Consider the following 26,798-nt stretch of genomic DNA (forward strand, 5'->3'; position numbering starts at 1 on the left):
ATAAATTAAATAATATTTTTCATTGGTCTTAATAAAATATGCTTGGCAAAGATTTAAAAATCGTTATAACACTTATCAATGTTTGTCAAAATTTAAACATGTATTAATACGTACCTGTTAGGAAAGTTAATATGCACTTTAAGCAAACTAGCTTTTGGCAATCAAAAATGACCTTTAAAGTCAGCAATAACAAGTGTGTTGGGCATTCAGTATGATTTTGTAAACTTGCACACAAAATAATTGTATGTACCGAAGCGATATCCTAGAAATAATTATCATAGTTATGTAAAGCGTATGTTTTTATGAAATGTAAGCGTTATCTTTAGGACATATTTGTGTTGTGTTTTGCTTTTTATTTAATAAATGTTTTTATAACATTGTCGTTTTTATAGCATGTATTGCATTGCCATTCCTTACTTGAAATGTCTTGTCAAAGACACCCAAATGTTAATACAAAAGTTGGGTAGACAATCAGTTCGCGTTTGGGTCTGATTACGTGCGTTATAGGTACATATACGTATTACAAAGACATCGACATTTGTGTGAAAATATTCAGTCATACTCTGATGTAAGTTTCCTTTTGGAACGAGAACTTTACTGACAACTTGCATCTGACCTGTTATAAGGTTGGCCATTGGGTAGTTTTTCAACGAAGATTTTTATTGTACCTAGAAAGTCTGATACGGTAGCCAGTATAGTGTTTCAACAAAATACCGCTGCTCAACAATGTCTCGGAATCAGCGTGCAGGACAAACGATTATTTGATTTCAGTAGAGTTCTTGCCATAACTCAAATTGAATAATTCATAGAACATTCATCACATAAGCAAGCGAATCCGACACTTTAGTACTTTTGTTCAGTAGTGTTCACTGTCATAAATCAAAATGCATAATTCGCAACATTTGCTATTTGAACTAGCTGTTTTTTTTATTGACATGCAACGTTTAATGCAATTAATAAATGGTCTAGGGGGATATGTTGAAGTAAGAAATATTAAAACTCTTCTCATAAAACTGTTGAGCAGACCTGACGACTGAAATGCAACAGTGGTCAGGAATGTAACATTGAACACCAATCAGGAAGTAAACTTAGAATTGCGGTCAGGAAGAAAATGTCAGAGCCTAAGTCAGGATGTCAGCCTGAGAACCGTTCAGGAAGTAAACTTGGTACAAACCTTCAATGCCGGTCAGGAAGAAACCTGTTTATATAATCATCCCACATAATGTACAAATAGCCCATGGCCGATGAACCGTTTTCATATGAGATCATCATGCGCAATGAGATTAAACGTTCTTCCTTGAAAATGGGTAGCACAAGTTACCATACCCATCACTTGTGCTCTAAACATGCATCAAACTATTTTGAGAAGGACGGGTGACAGTTTTTCAAGGTGGAGACGTTTCCATTTACCAAATTCAAAACTTTCCACAATTTATAAGAACGTAACAATGTTCACAACCGGATTTGATACGCACGCTCTCTTGTGAATTTTTTATTCTTTCAGTAAAATGTAAACAATATGAATACATCCTTGTTTAGACATATTTATATTCGTACGCATATTATTCTTTTCCACAGCTAAACATGAAGGGCAAATTTGGAGAAATGCAAATGCTAAATATATCTTAGACTCATAATGCATTTAAAAAACCTGCAACGCTGGTTAACAATATGCAGATGGCGTTTTGCCTGTAAGACATGTCTACATAGCTCAAAGTTAAAGATCACACTTTAAGGTCAAATATATATTTGTGTTATAATACAGTGTGTCTGAATAGTAATTTCTTCATTTATTATGCACTAATACATCCCAGAATGTTCATCATATAGACAAAGTGTTTAACATGTAAGACCTTTTGCCAATTAAGCAATTAAAGCTCTCACTAATAGGTAAAAGGTCAACATGTGCGTGATGCAGTTTGCTAAATAATTAACACTATTATTGATTATGGGCTCGACATTTTTAGGACAGGCACCTGGCTAGCTTATATTACATCGTTTATAACGCATATTTTATCACAACAACAACAGTGCACTCATCTTTAATGTACAGAATTGCAAGGTCAATTTTGTATTTATATTAGTGTCGATTATTATTTTGTATTAATATTTGTAATCATATTTTTTGCATAGGTTTTGAATTTTACATATAAGAACATTATTTCATTAAATCGGCATTTTTTAATGAATGTTTTTGTAAAACATGCAAACGAAGCTGTAAAAACCGGGTTGGTCGGGACGGCGCGGTTAACCTGTGAATATTGTGCTCAACACACCGGGTTGGTCGGAACGGCGCGGTTAACCTGCGAATATTGTGCTCAACACACCGGGTTGGTCGGGACGGCGCGGTTAACCTGTGAATAATGTGCTCAACACACCGGGTTTGTCGGGACGGCGCGGTTAACCTGTGAATATTGTGCTCAACACACCGGGTTGGTCCGGACCGCGCGGTTAACCTGTAAATATTGTGCTCAACACACCGGGTTGGTCGGGACGGCGCGGTTAACCTGTGAATATTGTGCTCAACACACCGGGTTGGTCGGGACGGCGCGGTTAACCTGTGAATATTGTGCTCAACACACCGGGTTGGTCGGGACGGCGCGGTTAACCTGTGAATAGTGTGCTCAACACACCGGGTTGGTCGGGACGGCGCGGTTAACCTGTGAATATTGTGCTCAACACACCGGGTTGGTCGGGACGGCGCGGTTAACCTGTGAATATTGTGCTCAACACACGGGGTTGGTCCGGACCGCGCGGTTAACCTGTGAATATTGTGCTCAACACACCGGGTTGGTCGGGACGGCGCGGTTAACCTGTGAATATTGTGCTCAACACACCGGGTTGGTCGGGACGGCGCGGTTAACCTGTGAATATTGTGCTCAACACACCGGGTTGGTCGGGACGGCGCGGTTAACCTGTGAATAGTGTGCTCAACACACCGGGTTGGTCGGGACGGCGCGGTTAACCTGTGAATATTGTGCTCAACACACCGGGTTGGTCGGGACGGCGCGGTTAACCTGTGAATATTGATCTCAGCACACCGGGTTTATCGGGACGGCGCGGTTAACCTGTGAATATTGTGCTCAACACACCGGGTTGGTCGGGACGGCGCGGTTAACCTGTGAATATTGTGCTTAACACACCGGTTTGGTCGGGACCGCGCGTATAACCTGTGAATATTGTGCTCAACACACCGGGTTGGTCGGGACGGCGCAGTTAACCTGTGAATATTGTGCTCAACACACGAGCTGAAATGCAGTCTAATGTTTATATTCTTTAATCATTAGTATATTCTTTTAGCATTCGTTTATTATTTTAGCATTTCTATATTCTCTTTGCATTCGTATATTCTTTTTAGTTAATAAGTAAGTGAGTTTAAAAAAACTTTATAATAAAATCGCTTTTTATGAGTTGTTACCGATAAAATTAGTTAAATGTCTACAAGAAATTGACCAGGAAAATACCAGCGGTTTCGCAACATTACAATATGTTACATCGGGTGATTGCTGCTTGAAGCATATGCATATATTCAACACATATTATATTGCATTTGTACCACGATTTTTTTTAACTTAGTTTAATGCAATTTGTTTTCGTAAAAATAAGTTTAAACAAATAAACGACTAAACGTTTTGCGCAATTAATAATTGTTTGTGCATACAATCAGTTATGGTTGTCAATTAAATTAAGAGAACCAAAATAATTTTTAATTATGCGTGTGGATTTTATCAATAAAGGTGAACACGAGACATTTGTATACGTAATATAAAAGGTGTGTTGTGCTGCTTTTCATTTTGTTTAGGATTATTCGTATACTAAATTAGCAATCGAATACTTAACCAGTATCCGGATATTCATATATGGATATTTGTTTGAGTGATGGCTGTAAAGGGTAATCCATTTGAATACCATTTAAGTATGATAGCGAACACTTAATAGTTCGATAAATTTGCAATGTTAGTAATCTTTTTGACGGTAATTACAATCTGACGTGAAGTTTTTTAATTGAACCGTGTTGATGCCGCCGAGGGGAGGCATATAATAATCGTATCATACGTCTGGCCGTCTGTCCCGTCCGCTTTAATTATTTTGAGAAAACCTATGAAGGGAAACTTTATTTTATGGGTGTGCAGAGTACAAGGACCATAACTCTGTTTTCAGGATTTACACAGTAAATGATCTTAAGTCCATTTGCTTGTGAAGAACATAGTTAAAAAATCCAACTCGTCAAGATTTATTTCATGTAAACTCGCCGCTTGGATTCCAGGCAGCACTTTAACCGATAATATGAGCCACATAAATATTTATGGTATAAAAATGAGATAAAAGTTATATACCTTTTGCGCAAATTAAAACAACTTACGAGATATGGTGTGTTCGCAGAATAATGATTTGAATCCGAGTGGCAAACACGCCAACCGTTAAAAAGTCTACGTTTTTGCATACGAAAACATATTTTGAAAATATGCTTGTTTATTTAACAAAACTAAAACTAAAAATAACACAACTTAAAGCATGCTGTGTGTTTTGACCAACATGTACCAATAAACCTACAGTTTTTTTTCTCCGAACAGTACATTTATGTTTTTAAGAATTATTATTTGTTTCCTAAATATTTTTTTAATTGGACAGAACTGTTCTGTACATTTTTTTTCAACTTTTAATTAATACTTATTAATTGTGATTGTATTTAAAGCGTTCAGTAAACAGACTTGTGAAGAAACAAACGTTACGACGACTCATAGATAAGCCGTAAGTGTATTATAATATAACAACAACAACAGCAACATTCATTCGCTCTAAAACATACAATTGCTTTTAGCCATATGCAAAATACATAGTAACACAAGTGTAATACATTGTGTATAAGAATTATGAAAATAAGGTAATGATATTAGTATAAGAAGAATTCACTGATTAGTATTACAAGTTGTATATATTTCAATTCATAGTGACTAAATTCATCACATACTGTGATGAGAGTAAAAGTTAACAACAAACTCACAGCTTGGTAACATAAGTATTATCACTTTAACATTGATAATGATTGTAATTCTTCATATTCTGAGACTTTATTTTACTTTATTATACATTTAAACATAAATCACGATTAAGGAAAAATGATTAACACAAACACGTTCTTCAATAACATTGCATTTATATATACATTCTTAAATTGTATTTTTATAATTTCATTCTTTTCAGTAACAATACTCAAATGAAATACTCTTTAGCGGCCTCAGTAAGTTGGTCGATTTCCACTTTTCTTCAATGGTGGACACAGCGACCAAAAACCGCCAGCGACGAAAGAGGTCAGGCGAGGCGAGGACCTGAAGTTACTCGGGAATATATTGATGACAGATCACCTGTATGAGGACCTTGAACCTGAGTGCAACCAAAGCATCAACAAATTTAAGAATTTTTTGTTAGAAAAATCGATTTTTGGACAAAATAATAATCTTATTCGAGTTGTTAGATAGAAAGAGATTGGTTGTGATACGATAGCGTAGCGCAGTTTGTTCGACGTATACCGTGTGTTGTAATTTTAAATATTTTAATTAACAACAAATTCATTTATAAAAAAAGTATTGCTTAATAATTATTGTATTTTCAACGGTTCTTTTCTTCAAATAATAATTTATAATTATGAATAAAGCCGTATCTAACAAACTACCAACACATTTTCAATGAATTCCCCTACTAGATTGACCATACACAATTCAGGTGGTACAATATATACCAATACACTTATATGTGATTGGCAAACAGTAAATACTGTTACATAAACAGTATCTAGACAGTTTTCCGAGAGCAAAACAATGTTTTATTTGTAACTAAGGCATGCTTCATTTTCGTAACAAATCGGCTTGTCACAATGCCAAATATCTTCAGTATTCCGCTGAAGGAATTGCTACTATGTAATAACTATTATTATATCATTTAACGTTGAACTCTTTAGATATGCGCAGTTAAAAAAACCTGAGCACTGAATAATAATTATTTAATCAATGCTAATGATATAATAAAAATACTAATAGAAACATAGCACAGTAAATGCATTGAATACCATAACACACGATCCGTACCAGATATATACAAGATTTATGACATGCATGAATTCGACCGATGTATATGATAATTATTATGAATAAAGCCGATAGGCGCTAAATGAATTTATCCTCAAAACTGTTAAATGTGTAAATAAGCAAACAGTCGTATACGGAGATAAATTAAATAAACAAGATTTCACTTGTTATCAACGCATAATTTACAGTCTTAGTGTAGCAGCTAATATTGAAATAATATGATATGTTTAATATAATGAAAATGATTTGACACTATATTATGAATTCATGTAAATAGTTTGTGTATATATATAAAGTCATGCGCACGTATGAAGCGCGCAAAACACTGCGACACGAAAAATTCATAATGCAAGCAATTGTATGATTTTATAGGAACAAAGCACTGGAAATTACATTCACGCAAAATTATGACGGGAACCGAAAGATCGTTTTGTTGTGTAAAGGTTGCATATCTGAATGCTATTCCGATCCAGTATGGCTTCTTTTTGTTTAAAATGTTACTAATGGTTTTATTTGTTCAGGATGTATCAGTATGTTTTAAAATTAGTTCAGCACGTTTTAGTATTTCGTTTCAGGGTTCTTTTTTTCTGAATGTTTCAATAAGACTTTAATTGTTTGTTCTGAATGTTTCAATATGGCTTTTTTGTTCAACTAGATTAAAGTAGTAAAAGCACCGTCAGAATAGTAGCAAATGTTGTTTCTTCTTTAAAACCATGATGAAACATGTGTATTTCATTATATAGTATTGATCTGTCCTAATTATCCACTCAACTACTCGATTGTATCAGTTCTGTTGAATATCTCATAAATACAAAATTTAGAATGTATTGTTCTGTAAACAAAACTAGAGTTGGTTTCCAATACATATCTAAAGCAGGGCATGGGACAGGTTTTCCACAAGTATTTATTGTTTCTTAAACAGAACATAACCTAACTTAATTAATATCACATGCTTTTTCAATGATCCGATTTCCATTAAGGTTTGTGTTCATTTGTGTTTCTTGCTTTTTTAGAACACGACACGGTTTTAAGGTTCAGGTTTAGAACGAAACTGAACATCCACTTTATATATGACTAATACAACATGCGTCGTCCACAAAACAAATAAACCATCATGACATAGTTAACAATGTCAAACACATTTAATTTGATTGATATTGAGGATGAACCTTTTGAATTATTTATTTAAATTCTTAATTGTTTATTTATAAATTATTCATTTCGACCATTTATAGTTTAACTTGTGTTGCTTTAAAAAATTTTAATTCTCTGAATATATTAATATAATGATGGGGTTCCAATATTTAACTATTTTAAAACGATTTTCATTATGTAAGCGTAAAATGAACACATTATAAAACAAACTGATACTCATCTTGAAAATCTGAAGAGGAACAAACGACCTAAGCTGCTATTTCATCTCGAGTAATACGAATGATGCTTCATCTTACAGTTTAAATTTGTCAGCTGAAATGTATTCGTTGTTTTGTTCTGCTCTTATTATTTAGCTATTAGATAATGACCAATTAATGTAACATGAGAGTCAAGGAGGTTATCGGCGGAAGGTTTGTCGTTAGCTGTATCAGTTTTCAAATGTAACTGGCTCGTGTGATGTGTTGTGTTTATGCATGTGCGTCATTGGCTGTAACATAGCAATTCTCCCTTCAAATACTTCGTCTCATACCAAATAACTATTAACATTCGTTCTATACCAAGTCTCTCTAGCACTTGTCGTGTGAATAAATTACCTATAACAAGCTTTTAGCAAGTGTTCATACATTCAAAAGCAATTGTGTAATTGTTCAGAGCATTATTGTAATGACTTTTTTCCCACAACTCTCTCCTTACCTCGTAGTACTCAAAGTATCCATCAATCCCCAAAAATGTGATATTAAATTTAAATACCCTTTTGTATTTACGTATACTATTTGTATTACACAACATAGTGAACCCTAACTTTTACCGCCGACAATTACCGTACCATTATAACACTTTAACATACGTAAATATACATATCAAATCTCTATGCACTCTTCTGAACGAATTTGGTGCATAAAAATGATCTTTAAACCAATTCTACATTTGCGTACTAATTTTGAACTTGAAGAATATATTTTATAAACTACAGTTCCTTTCAAGTTGCAGGATTGAGAGGCAATTCGGTGCACTATCATCATATAACCAATCTTTTGAGATGCTTGTTTGCCGCGTTATTTCTAGGCAAGATATTTATAGATGACTCGTACATAGAAATGGCATCCTCGTGGCGTCCTTCCATTTCCAAGCAGTGTGCAAGCAGGTTGATTGCAGTTTCATGATGGTATATTATATTTTCATGTTGTAGTGGAGAATTTAAGTTTGGTGGTGATTCTATAAATTTCGTTGCCTCATTTACAAGTTCCGCTAAGGCTAATAATGCATGCATTTGGCCTTGTTTATTGCCAAGTCCTCCGTTGGTCAGATATTGTAAATAATAAAGGAAAACGCGTCCATCCACAACGGCACTTGTCATCCAGTTTTCCGTAAGATATCGCCTCTCTTTGATTTCATCTTCCGTTGTATTTCTTTGCATTTCAAAAAGTAAAATAGGTGGGACGCAGTAAGCTTCTTGCCTACTGAATTGAACACACATGCAAGTGTTTCTCTGACTTAGCCGAAAATCTGTTCTATTTGCAACGTTATTAAACAGTAAATGTATTAACACGTATTTAGGCAAATATCTATTGCACCAACAAACACTGTGCGTAGTTTGAATTTTGAAACGTTGGCTCACCTCTTCAAGTATTCTATCTGAAGCTAGCAAGTTACCGGTACAATAAAGTATCGATGCAAGCTTGAGACTGCTGGAAGCTACGTCCATATTAAGTGCCCGTGCAAAGCTTTCTACAACAGTTTGATTTAATTCAGAATGAGTACGAATACACCACGAAGCATGTATAGATCCTAATCTTGAATATATCACAGGAAGACAGTGTCTGGCAGCCCTCTTGTCAAAGCGACCGCCCTCAAAGCGCTTTTCACTTAACTCTCGCAGGGCATTGACAAGGGAGTGTATCATCCCCGACCACGATTCTGGTAGGATGGCGTTGTGACAGGAGGAAAATAAACTTATTAATATACCGGCATCTATATCTCTTTGAATGAGTGTTTGCAACTGTCGACTTGAGAGTCCATCATAAGTCAGAACACTTGCCGGATGTGTTGACATCAGTCTCTCTCCAAGTTTGTCAATCTTAATGCAAAACAACGCCTGTGGAAAATGATTCAGAAGAGACGTTATACAGTCGTACAAAGACTTGGATTGTCGTTTAGTCAACTTCCCATCAAATAAATTAATGTCTGACAAAATGTAATGAGGACACACGTTATGTCTCAACAATCGCTTCAATGTGTACAGACAAATCGATATCATTGTTATTAAATTATGATCTTTCCACATATGAGCTTGCGATTTTTCGACTGTGTAAAGAAGTACAGTTTTACAATGAAAACTGTTTATTCCATTTGGGACAACGCTATGGAATATAGACTTTTTGATCATTTTAAGAACAATGTAACACTTAAGCTGGGTCAAATTAAGACTAAACATGAGCATTCGTTCAATAAGGTTGGGCGAAAGTCTCCATTCAACATCTTTGGTTTCGCTATTGGGATGCCCAGCAGGCACTAGAAAACAAGAACATTTACTTGCAGCCTCAAACAGGTCAGGGGTTGGCCAAGGTCCTGCTCTAGGCCTTTTTAGCCAGCGTTGTATCTCCGGCATTCTCTCCTTAATTGCATATGACTTAACGAGATCAAGCTCGTCTTCAATACCCAATGAGGGTCCACTTCTGGAAATGCCTTTGATGGTCGTGGACAAGTATGCCCTCGTTTCTTTTAGTATCAATCCCGGTGCTAACAAGACTGTCGCTTTGCCATAACGTGTCCAGAATTTATCAAGTAGACGTGTTTCGGGTGCGCGAGAATCTTTCCTAGTAATCTGCAGAACATACTGTTGTGGAGGTAGATTGTCATCTTTCAGTAACAAAAAGTTAGTTTTGCCTGCCTCCCAAGAAGACCATGTTCTTATCACATTGAGTTTTGTGCCGCATGTCAGCAAATCAAGGTCGGATTGAAGCCCATATGTAGTCGTACCCTCCGATTGGCTGCCGAAATGAAAGCAAGAGAAAATTTCGCCTTTCAGCAGATTAAATATTTCGTGGTAACGTTCTCTTAACATAAATGATGCCCTTCGGATCATTACTAAATCCCATGTGACCCCGGCTTCACCAAAAGCTGACGAGAGACGAGTTGAAACATCGGTGATTGCAGCTGAGCATTCGTCATTATCCTACAATATTGCAATACAGTCGCACGAATCAATATACTAGCATACCGATTGTGAACATTAAAAAGTCGTGAGTACCTTAACATAGCAAAGAAAGCTTGTTCTAGTTTACAGTAATTATTGTGGTGAACACATTGTTTAAAGGTTAGAGGTAATGAATAAACTATATCGTCTATAAAAATTAAAGAAAATACCGATTTCAATTTTACAGAAGAAATTCTCTAGATACAGTACTCTCAATAGCGGTTTTAGACGGAGAAATGTAAGGCTTATATTGAATATAGATATGTCGTTTGAGCGAGGCTAAGCAACCAGAAGCCTCGAGCTTCTTGAAAAAAAAACAACACGAGTAGTATATTACATGTTGTCGTGCAAATAAAATGGCTTAATGGTACATGCCTGTAACAGGAGAAAATGCATCTACATTGTATCATAGGGTATGTTTTTAAGCTGCTCGCAGAAGCAAATGCATATTGAGAGAGGAAAATCAGAAACACGCAATAGTGGGTATTTTTTTCTTTTAAGAATTATTTGTACACCGGTTTAGCTTTACTTACTTTTTTTGAATAGTTGCGAATATTCTTAATATATTTAATCTTTTTTTTGTATGTGTCCCAATAACTGTAAATAAATGACATGGAGGCAATGTATGCATCATACTGCGTATGCGCAATTTTAAGGATATGCATTGTCAATGATAAAATTGAGTCCTCATACACCTTTATTGTAATTTAACGCGTTTGAATTCAAATAAAAGTTCAAATTTCAACACGGACAATTGCAGATTCAACACTTAAAGATGCTGTCAACCAGATTTACGAAGAAAAGAAAAGTTCTAAAATACGTATTTGTTTGTACAATTATTAGTTCATATTGATTTAAATATCACGACTGGTATATTACATTACTTGAAAAAAGTTGTTATGTTTTGTCATGTGATTGCGGGTGCTGTAATTGTTTCGGGTACTGCTCTATCGCGCAGACGTATTTTCTTCTCTAAGTCATTCCTAGCCCCCTACTCTCACTCCAACATGAATTTATTCGATAAATGACTTTGTTTTTACTTATTGCCCTTCAGCTTATTTCTTTTTAATAAATATTGAGTAAATAACTGCTTCCAATACTTTTTGTTAGAAAGATATTTTCTTCATAACGAATTTCCCTTTCCGCTATTCAGTTTTCGTTACAAAATAAAAACTTTAAATTACTTTAATAAGGTCTGTCACACAATGTATTTGGAATGGTTTAACTGTTCAACATGTTTTAGTTTATGAATGAATAACCTAGTGATTAGGAAAGTACAGGTACTGGTGCAGTGTCCGCAACTGTTCTAAATCAGTCATCCTGTCCAAATTTGAATTAAACTATTTATAAGTTGATTGTTAGTGTTTATAAATACCGATGAGTTAATTTACAACACTGTCAATGTTATTTTCGTATCAATCCGGCGATTCTTAATATAAATAATGATTTTGTGTAGGTGTGCCAATAACTGTAAATAAATGACACGGAGGCAATGCATGCACCATACTGGGTATGCGCAATTTTGAGGATATGCATTATGTCAATGATAAAATTGAGTCCTCGTGTAATGTGCATACACCTTTATTGTAATTTAACGCGTTTGAATTCAAATAAAACTTAAAATTTTAACACGGACAAGTGCAGATTCAACACTTAAAGGAGCTGTCAACCAGATTGACAAAGAAAAGAAAAGTTTTAAAATACCGTATCTTCTTGCGTTATTTATAGTAAACTGGTTGTTACCTGGTACACATACCCAGTAAACTTTTATTACCGAATATATTTAAAATATGAAAACTTAACAACTTTTTTCAAGTAATGTAATATACCAGTCGTGATATTTTAATCAATATAAACTAATAATTGCAAAAAAAACACGGTATTTTATAACTTTTCTTCGTCAATCTAGTTGACAGCTTCTTTCAGTACACTTCAAATTTATAAATCAATCAATATTACTTCGTTTTAAAAAACGCTTCATTCTTCCAATAACGGCATCAGTTTCAGAGCTCCACTTATGTTATATAATATAACAAGATACTAGGACTATGTCAATACATTGAAATACTTTATTAACAATGAATAAAAATTTCAATGTTTTATAGTCAAGCACGAAACGCTTTTCGATCTACGATCTCAAGCACACACGACTTAAAAAACAACAACTTGGAAACGAACTCCAAACAAAGAATTTTAGTTGTTTGTGTTTTTAACAAAATGGAAGTTGCTTTGGAAAAGGGATTGCATGAATAAATATTTCCAATCACTTTGAACTTAATGCGTAGGGATGGTCGATTTAGGCAATTTATGAGTAATTTTTCACACAATGACGGCCTTGAATATGTCTTAACAATTTTCAAATATCATTTTTTAACGAACCCCAAAATCTGTCAGCAACTGCATATTGAACCTCACCAGACAGATTGCTGGACCTGATTAATATTGGCTTATTGCCTTCTTTTAAGGATCACAATCAACCTCCGCGCGGAGATTTGCCTGGAACCAGCATAGTTGGATCAAATCACTGCCATCATAACCAACCAAGTGATGATAGCCAGTCCACGTGGTTCAATAATTTTACCATTGTTATTTTAACTTTTTTTTATTTAGGTAATTTATGATTTATAAAGAATCTTAACTTATACACCTTTTTTTCAAAATATAAAAGAAAATGATCTTACTTTTCAAAATAAAATGCTTAAACGAAAAAATACAATCCTACCAAATCTGATTTTCTTGTGATGGCAGAGAGTGTATGTGGGAGCATGGAACGACAACTCAGCGTGGAGATTGGGAAACAATGTGTTTTACTGCTTTACTCAGATGCAGAGGATTTTTATTCTAAGAAGTACAAATGAGTTGTAGATGAAATTAAATTATTTGAACGTTTTATTTGTATTTATTTATTTATTCTAATTAATATTTATTAACACATATGTTATATCGCAGTACATGTATTCCACTAACTATAGCTCATTACTATAGCTCAAATAGTCGCTAAATAGTATAGGGTAATTATAACCCCGCACAATAAAGTTTAAGAGAGGTTACCTGGATTATTATTATTGGCTATCAGTCACAATTTGGCACTCCCTGCCACAACTCACGTTATGAGTTTCTCTAAATGCATATTTAATGTTTTTATACCAAACATTCAAATGTTAAAACATTCAAATACGACTTTTAAAACTTGCATATAATAGAATTTTTATAAATAAACTATTGCAGAGAAGTAATGGTGTAAAACGGAACAACTACAATAGTTTTAGCATAGGTAACAGTATGGTTCACATTAGCTATGTAAATGAAGCGGTCATATATAACTGTATGTTAAGCAGTAAAAATCATATCGAGCAAAAACATAGAAATCTCTTTGACTAATAAATTCTTTCATTCTCTATATGTATAATGTATCAACACTAAGGAGGAACAATGAACCCCATTTAGTAAATTTAGATGATGAGATACTAAAAAAATAACGTTAAGATTAACCACCTTACTACCTTAATTGTACCGACATCTCAAAAGTAGCGTGTATCATTACGGAGGAACAAACAAAACGACAGATTTGAACAACGAGTAATCTTAGTTCAGTTTGATCTTTCCCGTAGTCTTTATGTTAGCAGCTATTTCATTATCATGCGGCTATGTTAATGTGTTAAATCGTTAATTTTCATGAATGTGCAATATGCATTGAATGAAAGTTCCGGTTATATACAATATGGCCCTCGATATTTCTCAGAATTTTATTTGAACAAAACTTGTCTCAAAAGATTTATTATTAAGTATATCTGAGCTATGGCTATTGTTAATACAACAGTTTATATCTAATAGAAATGTCGAAATTTTCTACTACTTTACCGGTTCTTGTTTTTCTGGAATCAACATATTCTTTGTAGCTAACTCAGGTGATTTGCCAGCTCTTAAAAGTCCCGACACAAAAACACCTCCGAACATACCGGCTGCACCCAACACGATTGCCGCGGCAGTTATGCTTGCACTCCCCAGCACACCGAAAGCTCCGAATAGACCTAAGAGCCCCATGGATGTGCCTACTAAAGGCCCACCCGCACCACTAAACGCACCGGCAGCTAACATTACCCCACCAGCTCCGAGAATACCGGCCGTTAAAGGCACACTAGCCGCCCCAAGAGTACCGAAAACGCCCAACAAAACAGCCAACCCCATAACGCCTGTTGCAGCTGGCACACCGAAACGACCCAAAACATAAAGAGTTACACCTGTCATAAATGGCATTAAAATCGCTTGCATAACACCGACCATTCCAAGACAATATGATGCTCCGATTACACCGGCTACACCCGATACTCCATAAAGTCGTTGTACACATGATGATAATATTTTCACTTGCAAGCGCAACATGCCTACACATTGTCGTAGAACAGTCTCTCCCATATTGAATATGATAGTTCGCAATACACCGCCAGTTGTCTTAAAAAATACCAAATACACTCATAGATCCTTCTATTCTTGCGCTGATCAAGATCGTCCGCCCAGCGATGTGTAGCTCATCGGTTAATATCAAGTACTTATCAAAAATTGTCTTTCTTTGACCGCTATTATCCTGAACATGACCTAAAACACATATAAAACATGCAATACTTCATAATCACATACATGTATATAGGGCCGCGTCGCGACAAAACCTGTCTTAATCTTCCATAAGCACATGCTTGCAAACTAAATGCTTGTAAACTACTTACTTGAGATTTTAGGGTTAGTATGAAATTAATTTAAAGAAAACATTGATTAAAAATGTACATAAATAATACAGTTTTACTACGGCGTACAGAGCAATCATTGATTTCTATTTGGATAGCACAAAGTTTACTAAACGCCATTGAGCAAAACTCCAACAGTTTGTTTTACTTTCACTTCAGACGGTTCATGTTATTTAAGCAATAGAAATTAAAATATTTCAAACAGACACTTTCATAATACTACGATCATGAACAAACCAATACTAACCTCCATTTCTTCATACATCATGTTATCCCAAAAGTCACAATAATTCTGACAATAACTTTTGTGTTCACGAAAAACTAAAATACTTCCCGGGTGAAACAATGACGTCTGTTTAAGCGGTTTTTACCACAAACGTCATCAATGTCACTTAGGCAGGTTTTGAGGCCACGCGGCCCATATATATATAAATAAATAAATAAATAAATAAATGAATAAATATATATATATATATATATATATATATATATATATATATATATATATATATATATATATATATATGTGTTTGTGTGTGTGTGTATATACGACCACAAAGTCACTAATATCAAATAAGACACAATCCTAAAAAGGTCAAGGTAATTTCTACTATGTAAACATCCCGAGCGCCAGTATATAACACACATGTTAAATCAGCACTGATGAATCGCTGCTATGAAAGTGACGCACAGTACTGTATTGATTTACCGACTGATGGCCTCAGAGATGGTAATCACGTGGTAGTTAAGATGGCGACGTCCATTCCGAGGCAAGTATTTTTCGCCGTTTTATAACTTGTAATAATTGTTAAAATGCCGCTTACTTTCCAGCCATATCAGCAAGAAAGTTACTAGCGTTTATTTCGTATTAATATTCGCTCTATATCGCGACTTTACTCGCTGCAAAATTTCTTAGCGGATGAACATATTACCGCTTCAATAAGAAAGTTTGAGGGCAGTAAAGTAGAGATATAAGTCGAATTTATATATGAAATAAACGCTTACCACCTTTTTACTGATATGGCTGGAAAGTAAGCGTCATTTAAACATTAAACCAAAGTAATAAAGGGTATAAAACGGCGAAAAATTGCGGTCTCAGCATGGACGTCGCCATCTTGACTATCACGTGATTACCACCTCTGGTCCTGCACAGTAAATAAGTACTTTTCCCAATACCGATTACTGAAAGCCACTACTACACTCAGCAGCATAAAACGATTGTGTATGACATCTTTTTTAAATCCTTATCTCATGCTATACCGTTCATAGAAATCAATACTGTGATACTGAAAATATCGTTTAAACATTAGGAATTATTGTTTTACGGTCAACCTGCTATTGTGTAGCCTAACAACACATATATAAACACAAGGGTCATGGCTTGGTCACATTGAAAAAGGAAGTGGCAAGTTTAGATCACAGAGGCATGCTTTGAACAATCTTGTAAGAGGACAATCATATATCAAATACCAAATATCAAAGTTATGTGCAGAGATTTTTTTTTATAATTATAATGCTTTATAATCCTTTCTAAATCATTTCACTGTAACACTACAGACAATTTAAAGAACTACTTTGCATGTTTAATATTACACCTCTACCCCTTGTTGTTTTAGAAAAGATTTTGAATGATTTTTACTATGTAAGTTTATAAACATTAAGTGATCCTGGGGCGTGACCAGTTTTTATCTAAATACTATTTTGAGAGGACCTCTATCTGATGTCACATATCAAATATTAAAGATGTAGGCCTTATGATTTCAAATAAAAAGATTGTTTAAGTTATCATGCTACAATAGTCTTTTTATATCATTAAACTGATGAGGCTTTGCAAATTGAAACCCAAGGGGCATGATCTAAAATACTTTTCACCGAACCATAACTGATTAAACCTACCAATTATCAAAGCTCTGAGACTCATTGTTTCAGAGACTATTTTTTTGTTAATTCTTTACTATATGAGTCTGTATAAATTAAGCTTCCCCTTTGACATGGTACGATTTGATACTAGAGACATGAACTGAAAAAACTTCCAAGAAATAGCTATGCGATATTACCAACCAAGTATTAAACCCATGATCCTTGCAGTTTTCGAGAAAAATGTGTAATTATCATTTGTTTTGCATTGTGACCTACAAATGCGGCGTACAGGACTAATTAGAACACATTGAATAGCGTATCACCCAAGGAAAAATCGCGTGTCGTTTTGTTTAAATATGCCGCGCGGTTTATAAAGAAGATTAGTTCGAATGAAAGGTATTCTAACAGTCGACAACTGAGGACGCACGACGAACAAGAGGAGGCGATTCCAAACAAGCACCATGTTCACAGCGCAGGTGAGTTAAACAATACAAAAACACATGCTATGTGGTTGTGGTAGACTGACAGAGATAGTAAGTTGTGAATTAGTAAAGATAGAATTGGTTGGGAAAGGAACAAGTGATATTAGTTGGTATCATTAATTCACTTTATAATGTTGAATAAATGTGTCTTTGCATGTCAGGTGTATACGAATGTATGAGAAGTGCAAGCGAGTGAATACGTGTTTCTTTGAATGCGAGAGTATAACAAGTGTGACCCAGTTAATGTGTTTTTTTATTATTAAATGAATTTATGTTTATTGAATGTAAGTTAACATTACATCTGAGTAAAATTGCGGTTGATTGAATGCAAGTGTATAATAAGTGTGAACGATTGAATGTATGATTAATATGGGCGTTGCTATGTGTCGTTTATTGAATGAACAAGTACATGTGTGGTTCCGAGAATTAAGGCGTATTAGAAGTGTAGGAAAATAAATGCATGGTTTATGACATTTTAGCGTATGGGTAGGGAATGAATTCGTGACTTACGGAATGCGAACGAATGAGAAGTGTGCGTCAGTGAATGTGTCGTATATTGAATGCGAACGAATGAGAAGTGTGAACCAGAGAATGTGTCGTGTAATGATTGCAAACGAATGAAACGTGTGAGCAGTGTATTTGTCGTGTATTCAATGCGAACGTATGAGTAGTGTGAGACAGTGAATGTGCCGCGTAATGAATGCGAACGTATGAGAATTGTGAGTCAGTGAATGTGTCGTATATTGAATGTGAACCTATGAATTGGTCGAGACAGTGAATGTGCCGCGTAATGAATGCGAGCTTGTAAAAAGTGTGCGCCAGTGGATGTGTCGTTTATTGAATGCGAACGCATGCAAAGTGTGAGACAGTGAATGTGCCGCGAAATGAATGCGAACGTACGAGAAGTGTGCGCCAGTGAATGTGTCGAATATTGAATGCGAACGTGTGAGAAGTGTGAGACAGTGAATGTGTCGTGTAATGAATGCGAACGTATGAGAAGTGTGCGCCAGTGAATGCGTCGTATATTGAATGCGAACGTATGAGAAGTGTGCGCCAGTGAATGTGTCGTAAAATGAATGCGAACGTATGGGAAGTGTGAGCCACGGAATGTGTCGTATATTGAATGCGAGCGTATGAGAAGTGTGCGCCAGTGAATGTGTCGTGTATTGAATGCGAACGTTTGAGAAGTGTGCGCCAGTGAATGCGTCGTATATTGAATGCGAACGTATGAGAAGTGTGCGCCAGTGAATGTGTCGTAAAATGAATGCGAACGTATGGGAAGTGTGAGTCACGGAATGTGTCGTATATTGAATGCGAGCGTATGAGAAGTGTGCGCCAGTGAATGTGTCGTGTATTGAATGCGAACGTTTGAGAAGTGTGAGCAGTGAATGTGTCGTCTAATGAATGCCAACATATGAGAAGTGTGCGCCAGTGAATGTGTCGTGTATTAAATGCGAACGTATGAGAAGTGTGAGCCAGAGAATGTGTCGTGTCATGAATGCAAACGTATTAAAAATTTGAGCAGTGAATGTGTCGTGTATTGAATGCGAACGTATGATAAGTGTGAGCCATTGAATGTGTGATTCATTGAATGCGAACATATGAGTAGTGTGAGACAGTGAATGTGTGGTTCATTTAATATGAGTAAATCAGTAGTGTGAGCCAGTAAATATGCGTTTCCTTGAATGCAAATGTATGAGTATTGTAAGCTAGTAAATTTGTCGTCTATTGCAAGTGAGTTTCTATAGAAGCGTAAGCAAGTGACGGTTGGTTGATTGCAAAAAGTGGGTGTATGTGTAGTTCATTCAAGGTGTATGACTTTGCTTGATATTAAAGTCGGTTGACTTGACTTGCATAAGACAGAAAGTAACACTATTTGTTCGATGGAAGTACTGTGAAAAAAAGTAAGTGACCGAAACAATGTGTAACCTGTCATTAAATTTTAAAGATAGATAGATTATATAGATTTTTTCTACAGCATTTTCAGAAGGCCAATGACCCATGTGGACACATTTTAGTACAAGCAATATAATAACTAGAATAATAGACATATAACAATGATTATAACAAGCACATGACATTATGAGTAAGCGAGGTAACACAACCTTTTTAAATAATAATGACATAAATATTAAGAAGTGTCAATAAGTAAAAAGAAATACCGTAAATGTGCTTACCATTTCCATGTCTATCTAGTTCTTTATTCCTGTACCATCTAAACTGTGGCATATTCCTTTTTGTTAAAATATATCAGTTTATACAGAATAGAAAGACTACAACTTTTCTATAGAACATAAACGCGCGTATTTATTGTAACATGATATACATAAAATACTGCAGTATTGTGCACTGAAACGTCATTCAACAGTGTTTAATGACAGTGTCAGCTGCTGTTTAACAATGATTTACAAAAGATCTACTTGAACGTGTGTGCTATATTGAAAATCAATTATACTGCAACGCGCTCGTTATCGTTGTAACTTGCGTAAATAATGGTTTGACCAACTTCAGGTATTTAATATGCTAAGCAAACAAAGTTAATATTCAATTTATTATTTCCATAAAGTCATACAACATAGTTTTGAGTAGTGGACAAATGAGAAAAAACGTGTAAAACACATGTTAATTTAAACTCACAACAAAGATTATTAAACGATAATCCAATATAATTGTTTATATATGTGATTAAGTGGTATTTTACAACTGCCACATTTTATAATTGCTTATTAAACACCACAGACCTGTATGAAAAATATACAACATGATACTGCAGATTTTTATAGATATGTTTGTTGTGACCACATAGAACAATACAGTAGGGTTATGCATTTATGGTACAGTTCATCGTGTTGGTGAAAACAATGAACTATTGAGTTCAAAGAAATCGAAAGCAATTAAGTCCTATACAAAGTATCAGTCAAAAAATTTCAAATTAAAGATCTACCTTGTGATCATTCTAGAGGCCACATTCATCGCAATATTTAATGTTACTTAGTCAGAACGTTCGTCCAAATATATATCTGCTTAGTTTTATACTAGTTGCGGTGTGTCAATAAGTAAGTCACAGGTCAAATTAAAGACAAGCTTGTGAACACTGAAGGGACCACATTAATTGCCCAATCGTCATGAAACTTAGTCAGAAGATTGGTATTACTTATATCTCAACTTTGGATAACGTGTGGTCAAATATTTGTCACTTCGTCAAATAAAAGGAAAAGCTTAAGAACACTATATAGGGGACATTTATAACCTAGGGTTTAAACTTGTTGAGTGCATTTGTGTAAATGATATCTCGGCAATATTCGAAACTTGGCCATGTGGTGTCAAACACTAGGTTTACTTCGCCATATGGTGTCAAACACTAGGTCTACTTCGCCATGTGGTGTCAAACACTAGGTCTACTTCGCCATGTGGTGTCAAACACTAGGTCTACTTCGCCATGTGGTGTCAAACACTAGGTCTACTTCGCCATGTGGTGTCAAACACTAGGTCTACTTCGTCATGTGGTGTCAAACACTAGGTCTACTTCGCCACGTGGTGTCAAACACTAGGTCTACTTTGCCATGTGGTGTCAAACACTAGGTCTACTTCGCCATGTGGTGTCAAACACTAGGTCTACTTCGCCATGTGGTGTCAAACACTAGGTCTACTTCGCCATGTGGTGTCAAACACTAGGTCTACTTCGCCATGTGGTGCCAAACACTAGGTCTACTTCGCCATGTGGTGTCAAACACTAGGTCTACTTCGCCATATGCTGTGCATGATTAGATTGAGTGTCACACTCAAACTACAGGTCACTAGGTCCAAATTCAAGGTCACAATTCGCGGTCATGGATCAAATTAAGTAAATATCAGTACTTAAAATTTTGTCCGGAGCTATTCTTTGTCGAGAATTGATGAATTTTACACTATTTTAGCAAAACAAATTCGCATGATCGAAGTGTCAAAAGCATCGACACCGTGCCAAAGTCCAAGGTAAAGGTCACCGTTCGAGGTTGAATGTAAAACTTCAAACATTTTGGAAAAAAAACCAAACGATTATAATCCTACTTTTATCTCCATATCATGTGCTTTACAAATAACAAATTTAACTAACAAAAGTTATAATTACACTTATTATAATTAGTGTATGGCACAAGAACACTATCCATATGTCACCAGTTCGAGTCAAAATTTAATGTTTATGGTGACTAGGACTTTTATGAAATCTCACGTTTATACTTTGCCCAGAGCATAACATTGCTCAGCATGGATGAGGTTTGAAAAACTTTGCAGAACTTATCAGCATGATAGGAAATAGAGTCACTTTTTTAAATTAAGCCCTTACCAGGTTCTTAGGTATAAGATCAAGTTTAGCATGGAAATTCCAAGTTCAAATTACAAAAATCAACACAATAACTTTGCCAAGCATGGGTGGATTTTAATTACGCGGCATCAGTGCAATGGTTGTGACACATAATGTCAGGCACAAGAACCAGGTCCATAAGGTTTTGTTGAAGCTCACTAAAACCACAGGCAGAAGTATCATACATTTATCCCCCTTCGGACCCTACCACCCCCCCCCAAACCCGAGCTTACCCCAGGGGTTCCAGATTATTAAATGATCACCTATTGTGTATGGTTTGACAATGGCTTAACAACGAATATTGACAAAAATACACAGTTTGAAAAAATAACCCTCGTATAGGTATTATATATACACAAGATATGAAACGCTCTCTATGCCTATTGCTGAAAGATTGTGGAACACGGGACGTGACCGTTTTCATCGACACATGTTCCCATGCAGTTGCCGACGAAATGCAACTGGATTCGTTAAAAGACAGTAAATGCAACGTAATTACACAACTAACCGATCTCCCGTTCGGCTAATAACTTTAATATTCAATAAAATTCGACTTTCCCACTATATGTATGTGCTTTGCTGCAATATTTTGTCGATCAAATGCTCGGTTCTAAAACGCCATATCATTGGCCAACACAATGAGAACAACCAACCAGAATTTATCAAATGTGTGGTTCAATCAATACGAATCAGCGGAGTGTATAATAAGTATTCACGAGTAAAGGTTTGCATCATCCAATGTAAGTGCAAGAGTAGTATGAATTATTGAATGTGTGGTTCATGGAACGCGATAAAATGATAAGTATTAGATTGTATGAGTAGTGTTAACCAGTGAATGTGCGTTATATTTGAAATGAGTCTATGAGTAGTGTGAACCAGTAAATGTGTGTTATATTTGATATGAGTGTATGAGTAGTCTGAACCAGTGAGTGTGTGTTATATTTGATATGAGTGTATGAGTAGTGTAAACCAGTGAATATGTGTTATATTTGATATGAGTGTATGAGTAGTGTGAACCAGTGAATGTGTGTCATATTTGATATGAGTGTATGAGTAGTGTGAACCAGTGAATGTGTGTTATATTTTATATGAGTGCATGAGTAGTGTGAACCAGTGAGTGTGTGTTATATTTGATATGAGTGTATGAGTAGTGTAAACCAGTGAATGTGTATTATATTTGATATGAGTGCATGAGTAGTGTAAACCAGTGAATGTGTGTTATATTTGATATGAGTGTATGAGTAGTGTACACCAGTGAATGTGTGTTATATTTGATATGAGTGCATAAGTAGTGTAAACCAGTGAATGTGTGTTATGTTTGATATGAGTGCATGAGTAGTGTGAACCAGTGAATGTGTGTTATATTTGATATAAGTGTATGAGTAGTGACAACCAGTGAATGTGTATTATATTTGATATGAGTCTATGAGTAGTGTGAACCAGTGAATGTGTGTTATATTTTATTTGTGTGCATGAGTAGTGTGAACCAGTGAATGTGTGTTATATTTGAAATGAGTCTATAAGTAGTGGGAACCAGTGAATGTGTGTTATATGTGATATGAGTGTATGACTAGTGTGAACCAGTGAATGTGTGTTATATTTGAAATGAGTGTATGAGTAGTGTGAACCAGTGAATGTGTGTAATATTTGAAATGAGTCTATGAGTAGTGTGAACCAGTGAATGTGTGGTATATTTGATATGAGTGCATGAGTAGTGTAAACCAGTGAATGTGTGTCATATTTGATATGAGTGTATGAGAATTGTGAACCAGTGAATGTGTATTATATTTGATATGAGTGTATGAGTAGCGTGAACCAGTGAATGTGTGTTATATTTGATATGAGTGTATGAGTAGTGTGAACCAGTGAATGTGTGTTATATTTGATATGAGTGCATGAGTAGTGTGAAACAGTGAATGTGTGTCATATTTGATATAAGTGTATGAGTAGTGTGAACCAGTGAATGTGTGTCATATATGATATGAGTCTATGAGTAGTGTGAACCAGTGAATGTGTGTTATAGTTTATATGAGTGCATGAGTAGTGTGAACCAGTGAATGTGTGTTATATTTGATATGAGTGTATGAGTAGTGTACACCAGTGAATGTGTGTTATATTTGATATGAGTGTATGAGTAGTGTGAACCAGTGAATGTGTGTCATATTTGATATGAGTGTATGAGTAGTGTGAACCAGTGAATGTGTGTTATATTTGATATGAGTCTATGAGCAGTGTGAACCAGTGAATGTGTGTTATATTTTATTTGAGTGCATGAGTAGTGTGAACCAGTGAATGCGTGTTATATTTGAAATGAGTCTATGAGTAGTGTGAACCAGTGAATTTGTGTTATATTTGATATGAGTGTATGAGTAGTGTGAACCAGTGAATGTGTGTTATATTTGATATGAGTGTATGAGTAGTGTGAAGCAGTGAATATGTTTTATATTTTATATGAGTGTATGAGTAGTGTGAACCAGTGAATGTGTGTTATATTTGATATGAGTGCATGAGTAGTGTGAAACAGTGAATGTGTGTTATATTCGATATGAGTGTATGAGTAGTGTGAACCAGTGAATGTGTGTTATATTTGATATGAGTGTATGAGTAGTGTGAATCAGTGAATGTGTGTTATTACTTGATATGAGTCTATGAGTAGTGTGAACCAGTGAATGTGTGTTATATTTTATTTGAGTGCATTAGTAGTGTGAACCAGTGAATTTGTGTTATATTTGAAATGAGTCTATGAGTAGTGTGAACCAGTGAATTTGTGTCATATTTGATATGAGTGTATGAGTATTGTGAACCAGTGAATGTGTTTTATATTTGATATGAGTGTATGAGTAGTGTGAACCAATGAATGTGTGTTATATTTGATATGCGTGCATGAGTAGTGTGAACCAGTGAATGTGTGTTATATTTGATATGAGTGTATGAGTAGTGTGAACCAGTGAATGTGTGTTATATTTGATATGAGTGCATGAGTAGTGTGAACTAGTGAATGTGTTTTATATTTGATATGATCGCATGAGTAGTGTGAACCAGCGAATGTGTATTATATTTGATATGAGTGTATGAGTAGTGTGAACCAGTGAATGTGTGTTATATTTTATATGAGTGCATGAGTAGTGCGAACCAGTGAATATGTGTTATATTTGATATGAGTGTAAGAGTAGTGTGAACCAGTGAATGTGTGTCATATTTGATATGAGTGTATGAGTAGTGTGAACCAGTGAATGTGTGTTATATTTTATATGAGTGCATGAGTAGTGTGAACCAGTGAATGTGTGTTATATTTGATATGAGTGTATGAGTAGTGTGAATCAGTGAATGTGTGTTATGTTTTATATAAGTGTATAAGTAGTGTGAACCAGTGAATGTGTGTTATATTTGCTATGAGTGTATGAGTCGTGTGAACAGTGAATGTGTGTTATATTTGATATGAGTGCATGAGTAGTGTGAACCAGTGAATGTGTGTTATAGTTTATGTGAGTGCATGAGTAGTGTGAACCAGTGAATGTGTGTTATATTTTATATGAGTGCATGAGTAGTGTGAACCAGTGAATGTGTGTTATATTTGATATGAGTGTATGAGTAGTGTGAACCAGTGAATGTGTGTTATATTTTATATGAGTGTATGAGTAGTGTGAACCAGTGAATGTGTGTTATATTTTATATGAGTGCATGGGTAGTGTGAACCAGTGAATGTGTGTTATATTTGATATGAGTGCATGAGTAGTGTGAACCAGTGAATGTGTGTTATATTTTATATGAGTGCATGAGTAGTGTGAACCAGTGAATGTGTGTTATATTTTATATGAGTGCATGAGTAGTGTGAACCAGTGAATGTGTGTCATATTTGATATGAGTCTATGAGTAGTGTGAACCAGTGAATGTGTGTTTTATTTTATATGAGTGCATGAGTAGTGTGAACCAGTGAATGTGTGTTATATAAGATATGAGTGTATGAGTAGTGTGAACCAGTGAATGTGTGTTATATTTGATATAAGTGTATGAGTAGTGTGAACCAGTGAATGTGTGTTATATTTGATATGAGTGTATGAGTAGTGTGAACCAGTGAATGTGTTTTATATTTGATATGAGTGCATGAGTTGTGTGAACCAGTGAATGTGTGTTATATTTTATATGAGTGTATGAGTAGTGTGAACCAGTGAATGTGTGTTATATTTGATATGAGTGCATGAGTAGTGTGAACCAGTGAATGTGTGTTATATTTGTATGAGTGTATGAGTAGTGTGAACCAATGAATGTGTGTTATATTTGATATGAGTGTATGAGTAGTGTGAATCAGTGAATGTGTGTTATATTTTATATGAGTGCATGAGTAGTGTGAACCAGTGAATGTGTGTTATATTTGATATGAGTGTATGAGTAGTGTGAACAAATGAATGTATGTAATATTTAAGAAATAGAAAACCTCACTGAGGGCCCTATGGCAAAATAGTGACCGAAGCCGAAGGCTGAGGTCCATATACTTTTTGAGGCTGCCTGGCTGGTCACTATTCTGCCATTGGACCTGAAGTGAGGTTTTCTATTTCTTATATTATACAGAACATTTTTATTGTAAAGCATTTCCTATATTGAGATAGATTTTATATAGAGATAACTGCTTATATCACAGACAACATGTTGCAAAACATTGGTCCCAAATATAGCATATAATTTTTGTATTTTTAAGATGAAATTTATAATAACAAACACACACTCGTGACCTGCCAACCGAATCGTTACTATTAATAATATCTAAGTATTATTTTTGTTAGCGAAATGTCTACCTGCGAAATTTGAACACGGAAAAAAATCGCTTCTTTTTACAAAACTCATTTTTCTTGTATAGAATTTCACATATTGAGATACATTATATATGAAAATATCTGCTGTTATTACAGATAACATGTTGCAAAACATTGAATC

General features: G+C 35.1%; 1 long non-coding RNA gene across 1 annotated transcript; it reads right to left on the reverse strand.

Moving 5' to 3' along the window:
- Nucleotides 1-5,012: 5,012 nt before the first annotated feature.
- Nucleotides 5,013-19,875, reverse strand: LOC127868302 (uncharacterized). Its single transcript, XR_008044066.1, has 3 exons — nt 19,699-19,875; nt 14,299-15,033; nt 5,013-5,385 (listed from the first exon to the last, which is right to left on the reverse strand). It is a non-coding gene; the product is annotated as an uncharacterized LOC127868302 (long non-coding RNA).
- Between the last annotated feature and the right edge of the window lie 6,923 nt (nt 19,876-26,798).

The sequence above is a fragment of the Dreissena polymorpha genome, chromosome 2, assembly GCF_020536995.1.
Source record: "Dreissena polymorpha isolate Duluth1 chromosome 2, UMN_Dpol_1.0, whole genome shotgun sequence".
Classification (NCBI taxonomy): Eukaryota; Metazoa; Mollusca; class Bivalvia; order Myida; family Dreissenidae; genus Dreissena; species Dreissena polymorpha.